The sequence below is a fragment of the Peromyscus eremicus genome, chromosome 1, assembly GCF_949786415.1.
Source record: "Peromyscus eremicus chromosome 1, PerEre_H2_v1, whole genome shotgun sequence".
Lineage (NCBI taxonomy): Eukaryota > Metazoa > Chordata > Mammalia > Rodentia > Cricetidae > Peromyscus > Peromyscus eremicus.
This window is the reverse complement of record NC_081416.1, coordinates 107,966,540-107,983,122: the sequence shown is the minus strand read 5'-3', so window position 1 is coordinate 107,983,122 and position 16,583 is coordinate 107,966,540. Positions and strand designations below refer to the sequence as shown.

The following is a 16,583-nucleotide window of genomic DNA, read 5'->3' as shown; positions in this document are numbered from 1 at the left end:
GATGGATGCCCATTCATGTTCTGTGTACCCTTTCTTACACCTGTGCCATCTCCCAGACCTGTGGATGGATGCCCATTCATGTTCTGTGTACCCTTTCTTACACCTGTGCCATCTCCCAGACCTGTGGATGGATGCCCATTCATGTTCTGTGTACCCTTTCTTACACCTGTGCCGTCTCCCAGACCTGTGGATGGATGCTCATTCATGTTCTGTGTACCCTTTCTTACACCTGTGCCATCTCCCAGACCTGTGGATGGATGCTCATTCATGTTCTGTCTCCCCTCCTTACACCTGTGCCATCTCCCAGACCTGTGGATGGATGCCCATTCATGTTCTGTGTACCCTTTCTTACACCTGTGCCGTCTCCCAGGCCTGTGGATGGATGCTCATTCATGTTCTGAGAAGAGCCCTTTTCCTTTCTCCCCTTAAGCAGATGTTGCTTCAGCCATGCTCCTTCTGTATGACCAGCACTCCCCTGGCCACTGGTTCTCTTTCCTGTCCAGTCCCATTGAAGGAAAAGTACCCTGCAGTTCTCCCCATACTAAAGCAGTTGTGCTTTACAAGGAACCTCACTGGAAAGTCTTTCTTGTGTCTCCAACCTCATTTCATCATCAGTACTCACCCAGACAATTTTATATTCTCAGGCTCAAACTGAGCCTCACTTTCAATTCTCAGTTCTCACACTCAATTCTTCATGAGTGGCGTTCAACATACTGGATCACTGCCTTCTAGAAAGACCTGCCTCAGCTGCCTCAGGTGGCCCATACTTGAGATTTTTCCCCTTATCCTTTTGTACTTTTCTTCCTTCAAACAAAAATGGTAGGTTCACCCTCAGTACTAAAACCTCCAGTTTGGAGTACCTGGGCTTGTTCTTTTGTCATATTCTCATAATTTAAAATCCTATCTCTGTGTAAATGACTTTGATTTGCTTTCTGGAGTCTAAACACTGGACCTCCCTGAGAGCCCCAGACTCATGGTTCCCCTCTTAGCTGAGTGTGGATCAAGCGTCAGAAGCATAGTTAACTTCTCCACAGCTGAACTCACAAGCTCCCACTCCACATGGCCAACCAGTCTAATGCCCTTTCCCATGTTAGTTGCAATTTTATTTTTCCATTAACTTTAGCTAAAAAATGTATTGTCATGATTGATTTCTCTCTTTCAGTGTCTCTCATTTGCTATACATCAGGTCTATAATCATGTTCCATCAGCTTCCCTTAAATCTATATCCAAAGTTTCACCATATCTTAGCATCCTTGCCTTGCATGCTGGTCCTTATGACGTCGTCCAGGCCTGGATAATTACAACTGACTCCTATTTATTTATTTATTTATTTATTTATTTATTTATTTAATATCCTGACCGAATTTTCTGTTCCTCCCAGCCCCTCCCCCACCTTCCCTATGCCCCCCATCCATGCCTCCTTTGTTTCTATTCAGAAAAGGACAAGCATTCCATGGATATCAACAAAATATGGCATATCAAGTTGAAGTAAGAATGAGCATCTCTCCATGTATTAAGGCTGGGCAAGGTGACCCAGTATGAGGAATAGGGTCCCAAAAGCTGACAAAAGAGTCAGAGATAGCCCCTGCTCCCACTGGTAGGAGCCCCACAAGGAGACCAAGCTACACAACTGTCACATATATGCAAAGAGCCTAGGCCAGTCCCATGCAGGCTCCTTGGTTGTCTGTTCAATCTCTGTGAACTCCTATGAGCTCAGGTTGGTGTTTCTGTGGGTTTTCTTGTGGTGTCTGTGATTGCTCTGGCTCCTACAATCCTTCATCCCTCTCTTTAGCAAGATTCCCTGAGCTCAGCCTGATGTTTGTTTCTACCAGTACAACTGACTCTCAATGGTTTCCTTTATTATGTCCTGTATTCTTCAACCTGTCTTCTACACAGATAGGTTATGACTGTATGCTTCTATGTTAAATAAACCCTTACCGTCCCACTCAAAGTTAAAGCCAACACCTTCACTCTCGACCTCTGAGGTCCTATATGATTGGCCCTCCTCCATTGCTGTCTGCCTCAGTTTCCGGCTGCACTTCCTCTACCCACTGTGTGTTCTACTGACCTCTGTGTGTTCCTTAGCACACCAGACACATTTACAGCTCAGGTTCTTACAGGTTCCTAGCCAGAGATGACCTTTCCCAAAGAATCTACCTCTCTCCAAACCTTTGTTTAAAATTTTCACTCTGGCCGGGCGGTGGTGGCGCACGCCTTTAATCCCAGCACTCGGGAGGCAGAGCCAGGCGGATCTCTGTGAGTTCGAGGCCAGCCTGGGCTACCAAGTGAGCTCCAGGAAAGGCGCAAAGCTACACAGAGAAACCCTGTCTCAAAAAACCAAAAAAAAAAAAAAAAAAAAAAAATTTCACTCTGGACAGGCAGTGATGGTATACACCTTTAATCCCACCACTCAGAAGGCAGAGGCAGGAAGATCACTGTGAGTTTGAAACCAGCCTGGTCTACAGAGTGAGTTCCAGGACAACCAAAGCTACACAAAGAAACCCTGTCTTGAAAAAACAACAAACAAACAAACAAACAAATAGAAATTGCTTTCTGTGTGGCTCAGTTGGTATAGTGCTTGCCAAAGCCCTGAGTTTTATCTCCAGCACCACATGAAAGAAGTAATTTATACATCTAATCTCAGAATGCCAGAAGTAGAGGCAGAAGGACCAGAAGTTGGAGGTCATCCTCAGCTACATAGCAAATTTGACGCCAGCCTGGGCTACCTGAGCCTGTCAAAAAGAAAAAAAAAAAAGCTTATGTAGAACCTGGGATGCCTCTACAACATGTGTGTGAAAATGTCAAGTATATGCTTCCCCAAAGCAGAGTAAAGATCTAACTTTAGTCAGAGGGCTGTAAATAATCAGTCTATAGTGATATAGTGATTGTCCTCAAAAAGCATCTGGAATGAGAAGGGAAAACTAAGGACAGATAGTGTACATCCTTTAAAACTATATTTCCCAATGTGGTATTTTTCAAATTTTGAGTTAAAACACATTCCAAAGGAAGCAGTGTTCCATGTGGTCAGAGATAGATTTTGGAGACAAAAATGTACAGATTTAAATTCTAGCAACACCACTCATGGTCTGTGTGACCATGTAAACTACATATCTCTGTCTGTGCCTCAGTTTCCTCTTCAGCAAAGAGAGGATAACAATAATAATTGTATTATAATTGTTACAAGAATTAAATATGTTAATAGTTAAAATAATTTCTGGAATATAAGTGTACAATATATGTGTTCTTAAAATATATTTTAAATGAAAAAGGGAAAGCATTCTTGACCTATCCTGATTGTTTATGTTACATAAATGTATCTAAACGTAAATTCAATGTTAATGGTCTTACTTATACACAATAATAATATAGATAATGCCTACCAGTTAATCAAATATAAATAAAAATTCTAAAGCAAGTTACAGTATTAGGGCTTAAGAGATGGCTCAGCAGTTAAGAGCACTTGTTCCTCTTGCAGAGAACCTGGGTTTGACTCCCAGTACCCAACATGGTAGTTCACAACCATCCTTAACTCCAGTTCTAGGGTATCCATGCCCTCTTTTGACCTCCATGGGCACCAAGCACACATGTGATGCACATACAAACATGCAAGGAAAACACTCCCACATAGAATGAATAAATCTAATTTTAAAAGTTACAATGTTCATTTAATGTGATAATCTGTGTTACCTTGACCACGACTAAATCGCTGTTCTCAGCTTGCAAAGCAGTACTGGTTGCCTGAGTTTAGTGTGCTACTCTTACCACTCTTACCATGCCAGTCTGACTCAGGCCTCCTGCTGCTTTTCCACTTTCCCATAGTGCCCTACGAGAGTATGTTACCTTAGAACATGTCCAGCCCTGTTCCCTCCTTGGCAGAAGGTAATTAAAGCGGAACCTTTCGGTATTGATATATTGTACATGCTTATGAAGGTAAAAGACACAGAAATCTCTTGGGATTGCTTGATTAGAGAGCAGCCATCCAGATGGTCGAAAATGCATGCGTGTGTGTGTGTGTGTGTGTGTGTGTGTGTGTGTGTGTGTTATAATTTCAGTAAAATGATAAAAATGAAGACAAAAGTTCTGTACTCTGAAGAACTTGTGTGTATTTGTACTATGCCACCTGACCCCAGTTATAAGAAGTAAGATTCTTAGGTGTTGCCTGCAAAGAGAATGATAATAACAAAGGGCTATAGCACTGCAAACTATAAGGAAGAAAATACTTGAGTGCATTGAATTGTGGAGGGGAAGGAGCTATGACAGAAAGAGAAACTAAAGACAAAATGAGGACATTGTTGAAAGGCAGTAAGATCTTGAAATAGACAGGAGGGCTGGGTGTGGTGGTGCAGCACTTTAATCCCAGGCAGAAGCAGGTGGATCTCTGTGAGTCTGAGGCTAGCCTGGTCTACGTATTGAGTTCCAGGACAACCAGAGCTACATAGTGAGAGTAGATAAGGGGAAGTGAACCTCTATACAAGTTTGTTAATTTTGTTCTGAGACAGCCTCTCCCAAACGCCATTTAACAAAGAAAGGGTTTATTCTGACTCACAGTTAAATGCACAACACATCATGGCCAGGAAGTCACCGCAGCAAGACACTGATGCCGCTGATCACAGTGCATTCAAGTCAGGAAACAGAGAATAAGACTGCATGCTGCTGCTCAGTTCTCTTTCTCCACATAGTCTGGGATTCCAGTTAGGGAATTCATCCTGGAGGAGTCTTCCCAGTTCCATGTAATCATGTAATCAAGATAACTGCCCACAGGCATTCCCAGACACCCATCTCCCAGGGATCTCTAGATTCCATAAAGTTGGCAATTAACATTAATTGTCAAAGCTAGTATTGCACAGATTTAGGTTTCATTTTCAAAATTTATACCCTTCTTGCTATATACAGATCACCATCAACAAAACTTGCCTGGTCAGCATTTGACTAGAATCTTATCCTTCTGTGTGCCTCACAAACACTGAGAATGTATGCATGGCTTAAGCCCTGTAAAGAACCTCAGCACTAGAACAGTTGATCAAGATGTGCAGAAAACAGAGTAGTGCAAGCAGGCAGAGTCTGGGAACAGAAGTTAGTATTTCCAACTTCAAGCAACAGGTATGTGTAGTACAGCATCCAAAGGAAGCAGCTGTGTGAAGCCAGCCTGGATTAAAAGCCTAAGCAGAGGAAATTAGTTTTTCTTCAGCATAATTTCCTCTGAAAATTAATCGTTTTACTTTATAATGAAATCTGATAGCTAGGGGTCCGATCTGGACAGCTGACTTAGCATAGTTTGAGCTGCCATATAGGTGGAATAAACAACTACCTAAACCCTTTGTTTATACCAAGTCTTGGTGCCAAACAGGTGTCCCAGAGTCCCAGAGGTAGTGAATCATAAACATGCATAGGGCATTGTTTTCCTGTTAGCATTTTTAGCTACTAAATAAAAATAATAATGGTTCAGAAACTGCAAACCTTATTTTAAGATTTCTAGACTTCTAAAGGCATCTTTCTATACATCAGAATTAAACTATCTGGATCCAGAATATACTATCAAATTACTCTGTATTGTTCAAAAATAACTAGGAAGCATACATATGTATATGGGTATGTGCATGTGAGAGAACACGGGAAATGAGTTCATGTATTTACCAGAAAATGATGCCTGATGAATTGGATTCATTATAGAATAGTGCTGGAATTGTACCTCTCCTATGTATTGGTGCGTGGGACAATAGGTTGCTTTGTGATTCATTCACAGTGCAAGTTTGACACAGAAACTATCTTATTGCAGTTTGAGGGAGAAGATGTAATTCAGGGAACTAAATGTAATATCACCAAAGAACTGAAGGAGTGGGTGTTAGGAGGCTGTCACTGAATCAAAGTAAATAATATATGCTTGAAGATGCATAACAGTACCATACTTAAGATCTAGAGATAAGGAGAATGAGGTTTGAAGGCAGTTTTCATATCTGCACAACCACTAGTTGACCCTTACATTGAGTTCTGTGGATTATTATTAGCAACAGGAGCAGAAAAGAAGATATTCTGTTTCTCACTTCAGTCTTCTAGATACAATAGAAAAGCTTCTTCATGTGCTAACCTAACCTACATCATGAACTCTATTCCTAAGAGGGCCCAGGAAGCATAGTGCTTCATGTCATAGTACAAAGACAATTCCACTTGTGATCAAGTGGATCACAATCAATCCAGTGAAGCATTTCAATTGAACGCCAGTGGTTTCCACATATTCTGCCTATTTTCATTTTCACATTCACCAGGACTCCCTATAAGAGCTATTTTTATTTCCAGTTCACAGATGAGAAAACTATAGCAGTAGGAAACTAAACTGGCCTGCTCACAGTCACATACTATGTAAACAGAGGACAGAATTTATATCAGGCAGACATAAATAATGTAGAGATACCTACTTCCTCCATATGCCATTTATGTAATAGCTGATATTTTGCCTTTTGTATAATATCTAACACTTTTCTACTGTCTCATAGACTGAAATCCATAAGACTATTTACAAAAAATATATATCATCCAAGCAGATGGGACAGGTGGGCAACATGGCATATTAATGCTTTTAGAAAAAAAAATCTTCCCAGAAAACTAAATGAAAATATTATTGCAAAGCTCTGGGGTGAACATGGCCTAGATAAATTAATTAGATTATTATATTTGCATTGCTGGTTTGTGACAGCATGTTACCCTCATCTTCAATAGCAAGTTGAGCCTGGTGTAAAATCATAAGTGGATATGGATTGGCCACATAGTGAATGCAAGAGAACTATTATCAATAACAGAATTTCATTAGGCTGGACTACTTCTTTTATAGTCCATGTTGATCGTAGTCCTTCTCAGGATTTCATATACTGTCAGGTTACAACACAAATGATTAGGTCAGACTTTGTAGTATGAGTTCCAGAGTGTCTTAGTTACAGTTCTGTTCCTGTATAGAGACACCATGACCAAAGCACTTCTTACAAAAGAAAACATTTAATTATGGATTTGCTTAAAGTTTTAGAGGATTAGTCCATGGTCATCACGGCAAGGAGCAGGCAAACAGGGACAGTGCTGGAAGCAGTAGCTGAGAGCTTTACATCCTGATCCACAGACAGCAGGCAGAAAGAGAGAGACACTGGGCCTGGTGTAGGCTTTTGAAACTTCAAAGCTTTTAACAACACCACATCTCCCAATCCTTCCCAAACAGTTTTACCAACTGGTGACCAAGTATTCAAATATATAAGCCTATGGGGCCATTCTCATTCAAACCACTGCATGGAGGTTCTTAACAGAAATAATGTAGTAAGTGGATGTCCCTTGATTATAGAAGAATGAAAATTTATAATCTTAGCAGAACAGGCTCTGAAGAATATTGTATCTAGTGGGGAGAAAAACAAAACAAAACAAAAGTACAAGTTGACTATGATTGACCACACTTGTAATCCCAGCATTTGAGAAGTTGAGGCAGAAGCATCACAAGTTCAAGCCCACCCTGTGCTACATAGTGAATTTCTATTTGTTGTTGTTGCTGCTGTTTTTAAAGGAAAATGGAAAGACTCTAATGGATTTAATTCAAGTAAATACATATAAAGAACACACATATTCCAAGATTCTTACCAAATTCACCATCAACAATCACATCCATATATCACACTATTTCTTGGCTTACTGAGCACATGTATACTCACTTTTATGCTTTTTGCCTGACCCTCGACTCTTTACCACACCCCCATCTCATATACGCTGTGCACATATACACACAAAGGTGCTACTCACTAATGACAGAGAAAGTGAGAAGTAATAATGGAGTTAAGTAAAATATTAAGAGTTAAGAACTTAGAAGTGAGGAGTTTTAGACAAGAAAGGACCTGGGGAAATTCCCAAGTCTTAAAGACCCTCCTGTTGAGTGGGCCTTAAGTCCAGTTATAGAGCTGTTGGTTACCGCCAAGATGTAAGTGCCACTATAACATCCTTGGGGTTACTGTGCTATGCTGGTCATCATGGAAGTTCATACAGTTGGGTGTACTACTGGTTGCTTCTCTCCCTTGGAAGCTATAATAGCATCTTCTGGTACTATGACAGCAAGTCCTCAGGGAGGAGGCCTTCAAGTCAGATCCAGCTCAGGTCCTCCAAATCTTGTGTCCAATGTGCATTGTATCTTCAGCAGAATGGACTTACCTTCAACCCAAGGGAGGAAACAAAGGTCAGTAGCAATAATCTACCTTATTCTGAAAATATTTGTGTTGTTGCCACCACTTTCATGTGTGAGACACTGGGATGCAGAGATTTTTTTTTAAGTACCAAGCCTTCCCAGTCTTCTGGGAGACAACTCTGTTTATGAGCATCCAAAGAGTAGTGTTGTTCAGGGGCCAGAGCTGAGCTCACCTGGCTGCAATGTCAGGTGACGTAGGGAAGGTAGAACTTGTCCTGAGATGTCCATGTTGAATGAGAGTTTGCCTGGTAGGTGAAGAGAGGCAAGACCTTCTCTAGGGAACATTGTTGAAGAAGTACCAGATGCTCCTGAGGGACATGAGTTCTACAACTACAAGGAAGCTAAATGTTGAGACTGACCTAGTATCAAGAGGCTAGGTCATGACAAGTAGTGGAGTTTTACTCTTAAGTTCTGAAACTTGCCTCCAAACTTTTCTAAATTGGTAACTAAACTTTCAGCACTCTCCATACTTATATTCTTGTTTATTATATACATACTCATCTTGGTTCTACCCATTTCTAGGTATATAACCTTAAACATGTTCTTTATAATATCAAAATATAATGAAGGCTACCTCAGAGATCATTGTGAGATTCACGTACATTAATATTTGGAAACCATTTTGAAAGAAACATAGTTAACACATGAAAGTGAGCAGTAACAATAATTGTTGCTAAAATATTGTTTCTAAAATTAAAAATCACTGTTACACAGAGAAACCTGGTCTCAAAAAAGCCAAAAAAATTAAGAATCACTCACATCACTATGTCATAAATCATATAAGCTGAGGGTTTTGATAAGGGATTTATGATGATGATTTTTAGACAGGGCCTTACTATGTAGGCTACATGGTTCTCAGATTGGTAATCCTTCTGCCTTAGGCCCTCTCGTGCTGGGATTACAAGAATTCACCACTACACCTGGCCAAGCATTTTAATAATAGTTCAAAATCTACCCAAACTCCTCATTTGGAAGACTTCTTAACAATATAAAAATTCTGCCCCCATTTTTTCTGAGTGTGTGTGTGTGTGTGTGTGTGTGTGTGTGTGTGTGTGTATAAATGTAAAACACAAAATTTTAGGGACGGCGAAAACACATCACAATCAAAAAATTTTGAAATTCCTATTTTCATTATATAGCTGTTTTCCAAAGGCAGTAGGCTAGAGGCCAGAAAAAATGGCCCAGTGGTTAAGACCATGTCCTGCATTAGCTCCTGCCTCTGAGATCTTGCCCTGTTTGAGTTCCTGTCCTGACTTCCTTCAGTGATGAACAGCAATGCTAAAGTGTAAGCCACATAAATCCTTTCCTCCCCAACTTGCTTTTGGGCCATGGCATTTCATCACACCAACAGAATCTAAGTAAGACATCTAATGTTGGCTTAATTTGCATTTCTCTGATAACTAGTGAATTTGAAATGAAATGTTTTTCAAGGTTTAATCAACAATTGGAGTATCCTCTACTGTTCAATCTCTTGGCCATTTTTGTAATGTGTTACTGCTGGGGATGCTGTGAATGTGTTGCTCTGATTGATTGATAAATAAAATGCTGATTGGCCAGTAGCCAGGCAGGAAGTATAGGATAGGCGGGACAAGAGAGAAGAGAATGCTGGGAGATGGAAGTGAGGAGACACCAGCCTGCCATCCAGGGAGCAACATGTAAAGGCAACAGGTAAAGCCACAGAACACGTGGCGACATATAGATTAATAGAAATGGATTAATTTAAGATATAAAAACTAGATAGCAAGAAGCCCGCCACGGCCATACAGTTTATAAGTAATATAAGTCTCTGTGTGTTTACTTCAGTTCGGCCACAGGGCTACAGGAGCCGAGCTGAGCCAGGAAAACTTTAGCTACATGTTACTTTTCCTTTTCCTTCCAAATTAAGCAGTTTGCATGTTCTGGGTCAGTTCTCTGTTGCTTGTATGGTCCTATGGCTTACCCTTTCACTCTTTCTTAGAGATAAATTGAGAAGATCATCCGTGTTGTTAAGCAGAGCTATGGTTTATTCCTTTTCAGTTCTATACAGGATCCATTGTATAAAATAACACATTTCATTTATGCATTTTTTTTAAAAAAACATTTTCTTTATTTAATTTTTATTTGTGTGTGTGTGTGTGTGTGTGTGTGTGTGTGTGTGTGTGTGTGTGTGTGCTGGAAGAGAGCATCAGGTACCTTGGAGTTGGAGTCATAGACAGTTGTGAGCCACCCAAAATGGATGCTGGGAATAGCACTCTGAGCCTCTAAATGATCATAAAGTATTCTTAACCACTGAGTTATCTCTCCAGCTCCTTCCACCATCACCTCTTTTTTCTCTCTTCCCTTCTCTCCTCTGTCCTGTTCCTTTCTTCTCTGTTCCCTTTCCTTAAAAAAATGCTCCAACTGGGCTCATTTCTGCACTGACAACATGCTTTTTTTTTTTTTTTTTGCATTGTGCCCACCCTCCTTTTTCTCTTTCTCATTCTTCCAATCCTTAGACAGAAAAAAGAACTCACAGACAGGTAGTAGAGCCATCAGTAGCCAATATGCAATATAATAGTGCTGATCCAGAGCTGATGTTTTCATCTACAAGAGAAAAGGTGGCATAAAATGTTCCTATTTTTATCTTTATATGTTTTACCATTTTATGCTATCCCTGAGCTGCCCCATTCCAAGAAATTTGGGGATCACTGCCACCCCTAATGAGTAACTTTTAAAGGATTTTGAGCAGGACTTAGATGTTCAAATTCCTTCCTGATAGTGATGAGAATAGGTAGGAATAAAACAACACAGTGTTCTCATGGCTCATGTGATAGATGATTCTAGAGGCAAAATGATGAGCTCAGGGCTGTTGAAGTAATATGTTTGGCAGGATTTGGTAATAAGGATATGATTTTGAGGCATTTGGATGGATTCAGAATCTCTGAGGAGAGCAAATTCTATAGGGGTGAGTAAGCTGATGACAGATTTAGTAATAACTGATGATATGGAATTCCATGCCGTTGGATGCAAAAAACAGCTTTCTAATCTGACTGTACCTCCTGCTGTTGAGGCACAGGAAATTAGAAAGAAATTTGAATGAGTTCCAAATTAGTCTGTCTAGCAAAGTATAGCAAGTCTAATTAGCTGTCCTTGACAAGTACATTTCATAGAGACAAAATGCCAGTAGGGACCAACAAGATGACTGTTGATAAAGGCATTTGGTCCCAAACCTGATGACTTGACTTTGATTCCTAAAATCCATGTACTGGAAGGAGAAATGACTCTTGCAAGACTTCCATATAAATGCTGTGGCATGTGCACACACACACACACACACACACACACACACACACACACACACATCGAGAGAGAGAGAGAGAGAGAGAGAGAGAGAGAGAGAGAGAGAGAGAGAGAAAGAGAGAGACTATAAATAAACAAACAAACAAGCAAATAAATTTAATAACATTTTCTAAATGCCTTTATTGGCTCTTTTAAAAAAAAACTTTATTTTATGTGCATTGGTATGAAGGTGTCAGATCTCCTAGAACTGGAGTTACAGACAGTTGTAAGCTGCCATATGGGTGCTCAGAATTGAACCCAGGTCTTCTGGAAGAGTAGCCAGTGCCCTTAACTGCTGAGCCATCTCTCCAGCCCCTTAAAAAACACTTTTTAAAGCTAGAATTCATGTGTGCCTGGTGTGTATCTCTAGGAAACAGCCTCTAGTTAGAATCCTGTTTTCTTTTAAATGTAGCATTTAGGAAAAGACTCCTGGCTGTGTGCTGACTTCCTTTCATCTGCAGGCTGTCTAACTTAGAAAATAACACCACGGTGGATGGTAAACAGTTTCTAATGTGGGCTCAATTAAACACAGTAATGGTAGCTGCAAAGCATTAAAGGCCAGTACTATATCATTTGTGGTGGTGCTCTTAAAACTCCTGAAAAACATAGATCTTTGACATCTGAACTTGATCTAGAATTTCTTTACTCAAGAAGAATTAGGAGAAAGGGAATTGTCATCATCATGACCTGTTTTTCCCAAGCCACCCAATGTCACCCTCTCAGTTCCCCCAGTTTCTTGGTCAGGGCCTTGAATATTATCTAAGAACAAAGAGAGGACAGCAAGGGGGACAGAGATGGAAGGAAAGAAGAAAAGGAAGGTAGTCCAGGCACTGTGGCACCTTGTAATCCCTGCACCCAGGAGACTGATCAGGAGGATTACATGTAAGAACACCCTGAACAACACAATGAGGACCTATCTCAAGAAAAAAAAAGAAAAGATAAGAAGAAGAGAAAAAAATAGGAAAAGGAAGAGGAGCTTTGGGCGAGATGGAGAAGGAAGATAATGATGACTAACGCTATGGCACCTTTAGGACAGTACCACCAAATGAATAACTGGAAGAGATTGGGAATGATAAATCCAGAAAAACAACTCAAGAACCACTTTTACCAACCATTCTGGAGACCAATTAAGTGTCCATCACTAGAATACAGAAAAAAAAATTACTAGGACAACAAAATTACAGCAGAGAATTTCCTCATCTACGGGTTTGCTCAAAAAACGAGTTAAACCGGATATAGTGGTGCACACCTTTAATCCTAGAAACCAGGAGGCAGGGGGATCTTGATAAATTCAGGGCCAGCCAGGGCTATGTTGAGAGACCCTGTCTAAATAAGTAAATAGATGGATAGATGATAGATAGATAGATGATGATGAAGATAGATAGATAGATAGATAGATAGATAGATAGATAGATAGATAGATAGATAAAGCTATCCTGTGTTATAGCCATATTTCTGTAACTACAAATATAAAAACTGGCAGATTCTTCAGAAGACATTTATGTTACATGCAAATTGAATAAACCTGGGATTCACATCACACAGATTGCATCTAGCTTGACTTATTCTTCACAGCCTTGTGGTGCAGACAGGACAAATTTTGTAATCAGGCCTTACTAACATTAGGGGACATAGGTAAAGAAAAATTCTGGCTGATTGGTCCCAGAGACCAAGAGAAGCAAGACTGAGTTAAAAGCCTCTCAGATAAACTGTGGTGTTGCAAACTTGTAATCCCCATTGCTTGGGAGGCTGAAGCAGAAGGATTGCAAATTCAAGCCCAATCTATGTACTTTAGTGGGTTCCTGTCTCCAGAGCAAAAAGAAAAAGAGGTGGGAATGCATCTTAATGGTAGAGTGCTTGTTAGGGTGCAGAAACCCTCGTTCAGCCTTTAGTATGCCACCCACAACACAGTCATTTTCTAAACTGATATTCATGAATGGCTCATGATCATAGCTCATGAGCACTGACTGTAGCCACTATGCTATAAACCCCATAAGCGCAGAGATTTTTGTGACTTTGCTAATCGTTTATACCAAAAACATAGAAAAATAACCTTATTTGAATAAAGTACTTGATAAATTACTGAATGCTAATTGAATCAATCAAAATATTGCTTAAAACCCCCAGGTTTTAATGATGAGCCCCACATTTAATTATTAACCCATTCATTGTTTTATTCTTATCAGCTATCTAGAGTTTAACTATGGACCAAGAATACAATTCGAGCTGATGTGCATGTCCAACCTGTGTGTGTCAGTCAGATTCTCATTGTAACAAAATGTCTGAACAACTTGGGGGAGCAGTGTTACTGTGACTGACAGTTTGAGAGGTTTTGTCCATGACAACTTAAGTCAGTTGATTCTGGGCTCGTATAAGATGAAGCAGAAAATCATGTCAGATGGGAGCATGTGACACAACCAAGGGGCTCACCTCATGGGAGACAGGGGGTGAGAGACAGAAAAGGAGCAGAAGTGAAGCATAATCCCCCAAACCACACTCACCCAGTGCAGTGACCAACTTCCTCCAATAGGGCCCCACTATGAAAGCTTTTACCATCTTCCAATAATGTCATCACCAGAAGACTTTGGCACCTGAAAAATAGTTTTCAGAACAGGAGTATAATGTTGAAATTGATCTTATCCATCTGACTAATTGGTAAGTGTTTTGAGTTCTGAGAATAATAATAATAAAATTAAAAAATACTAACAATAAAAGCATTTGGCAACGTAGCCAAATGCCATATGGCACCTATCCTTCCATTACAATGCCAAATTAAAATCTTCATTAAACACTAGAAAGACACTAATTTGAATGACAAACTAATAAGCCTTAATATTTCATTCACTGGTTATTAGTCAGCATCTTTTAGTTACATCGAAAACAACTACCTGTGAAAGGTAAGTGATTGATCTTAAAAAGCCAAACAAGGGATTCATGTGGTATGCGAGAGTCCATCGGTATGAATAGTCCATTGATTAGGTCAAAGCTGTCGTGATACAACTGCTTCTCAGTGATGAGATCCACCAGCTGGTCATCGAGACTTCAACATAGAACATTAGGGCACACTTCATACCCCAAACCGTTAACACTATGTTTCCTGAGATTACACACATTTGTTCCTTGCCACTGAACATATTGATACTTGAGATGCATCTTATGTAAAAAATCATGACTTACAGATTTAGGAGACCACGAGAAAAATATGGAGGAGGAAGTTTTATGCCATTAATCAAAGCATGGTTTAAAACATAGACCCAATCAATATAAATGTTCACTCCTAAAAAGTAATTTTCTCAAGTTCTTTGTCTTTGATTTTCTTCTTTTCCATTTACTTTTTCTTCATGATTATGTGCACTTTCCTTAGACAACCATGGGACCATAGTGAAAAATAAGGCCATAATAATTCATCTAACAAAAGACTTTCATTAGCAGTCTCAAATCCCAAATCTGGGAGGTAAAGAACCTTCCAGCACACTGTAGCATCCCTTCTGAACCTCTAGTTTGGAAGCACAGTTTTGATGAGATAATTAGTGTGCTTTCATCCATGCAGATGTGATCATTTGAGCCCTATTTTGTGGCCTATCACTTATTTACAGAATAAGAGATTGTATGTTTACCTTTGTTTCTCCTAAGAAAATGATGCTTGCAAATGAGCTACATTTGCCTCTTGGGTTATATAGATATCTTGGAATTGTACTACCCATGGTGTCCCAAATTCTGTCCTACAGAGATGCTTGGAAATCACATAACACCACCTATAGGGAAGTGAGTAGTTAGCTGGGTTATAGTGACACCACTTCTCTGTACCCTGAGTGTGCCCTCTTCTCTGTGTATTGTGAACTAAACAAAGCTGTTGTTCATGTTTAGATGCTTTTTGTCTTTCTTTTTATTCTCTGAAGAAATACTTAAAGAAAAAACAGACACTTGAGAGAGCAGCCTCACTGGCAAAAACAGATGTTACGAAAACAGTAATAAATCATATGCAAAGTGGACTTTCATTGCTGAGGTCCCTCAGGCTCTGTTTTATTTATTAATCAGTGTAGTCTTCAGAGAGAAATCAAGTGTTTGACACAGTTATTGGGAAATTATAAATCCAAATAACAGCCTTGCCTGACAGTCTGCCTTTCTAAGAAATCCCAACCTATCCAAGAGACTTTGGTTCTGAAAAAAAAAAAAAAAAATCCCTTCCAAAGTAGGTGTATAATGTCACCTGAAGTTGATCTTGGCCATCTGGATAATTAGTAAGTGCTTTGAGTTCCAGGAATAATACTAGTAAAATAAAACATTTCAATACTAAAAATAAAACATTTGGCAGTATAGCCAAATGACATAATGCACCCAACCTTCCGTTACAATGCCAAATTAAAGTCCTCAATAAACACTAGTAAGACACTAATTTGAGTGACAAATCAATAACTCTGAACAATTCACTCACTGATTACTGTTAAGCATCCTTTAGTTATGTATAAAGGTAGCTACCTGTGAAAGGTAAATGATTGGATTTCAAACTTTCCTGTGAAATGCTATGCACAATCAGAAATGGCTCTTCAGTGTTTATTGCAAGCAAGCTGCCAGAAAAGCTAGGCTAAGTTATGTTAGTGGGGCCTTCAGCCAAAGAAGGATCCAAACCACCCCAAGGTGCTGTGATACATGCTGTTGGGGATACTGTGGGAATCATAAGGTGCTGTTTAACTCCAGCTGGAAAATTCAGAAGGACCCCCAGAGGCAGCAGTGTCTGAGCATGTATTACAAGAATGAATGGAGTGGCTAGACAAAGAAGAAAAAGCTGTCAGTTCAGCATCATCCTGTTTCCCAAGAAGATGCTAAGAGCAGATGCCAGCATCTCTGTATATTAAGTTTGTAAGGTAGCTGTGTTCTTCACTGAGAACAAGGGCTTGACGCTGGAGTTAATAGGGAATCACTAAAGAATTCCAACAGAGGGGACACAAGACCAGATGAATGTTTTTGGAAAAGTACGACTTATAAGCAAGGAAAGGAACATACTGAAAAGGAGACGCATTGAGAGAGGGCCTGCATGAATACAGTGACAACAGGAAGGACTAGATGGAGTAGAGGAGCA

General features: G+C 39.8%; 1 protein-coding gene and 1 long non-coding RNA gene across 7 annotated transcripts in view; one reads left to right on the top strand and one right to left on the bottom strand.

Annotated features, from left to right (window-relative positions):
* Dlg2 (discs large MAGUK scaffold protein 2) overlaps positions 1 to 16,583 on the top strand; it is an 857,262-nt gene that overhangs the window by 596,405 nt on the left and 244,274 nt on the right. The window lies entirely within an intron of this gene.
* LOC131917557 (uncharacterized) overlaps positions 1 to 16,583 on the bottom strand; it is a 110,003-nt gene that overhangs the window by 80,753 nt on the left and 12,667 nt on the right. Inside the window, exons 2-3 of the long non-coding RNA XR_009380691.1 lie at positions 14,005 to 14,094; positions 10,699 to 10,768 (exon numbers count right to left, since the gene is read on the bottom strand). This is a non-coding gene — a long non-coding RNA (uncharacterized LOC131917557). The remainder of the gene's footprint in view (positions 1 to 10,698; positions 10,769 to 14,004; positions 14,095 to 16,583) is intronic.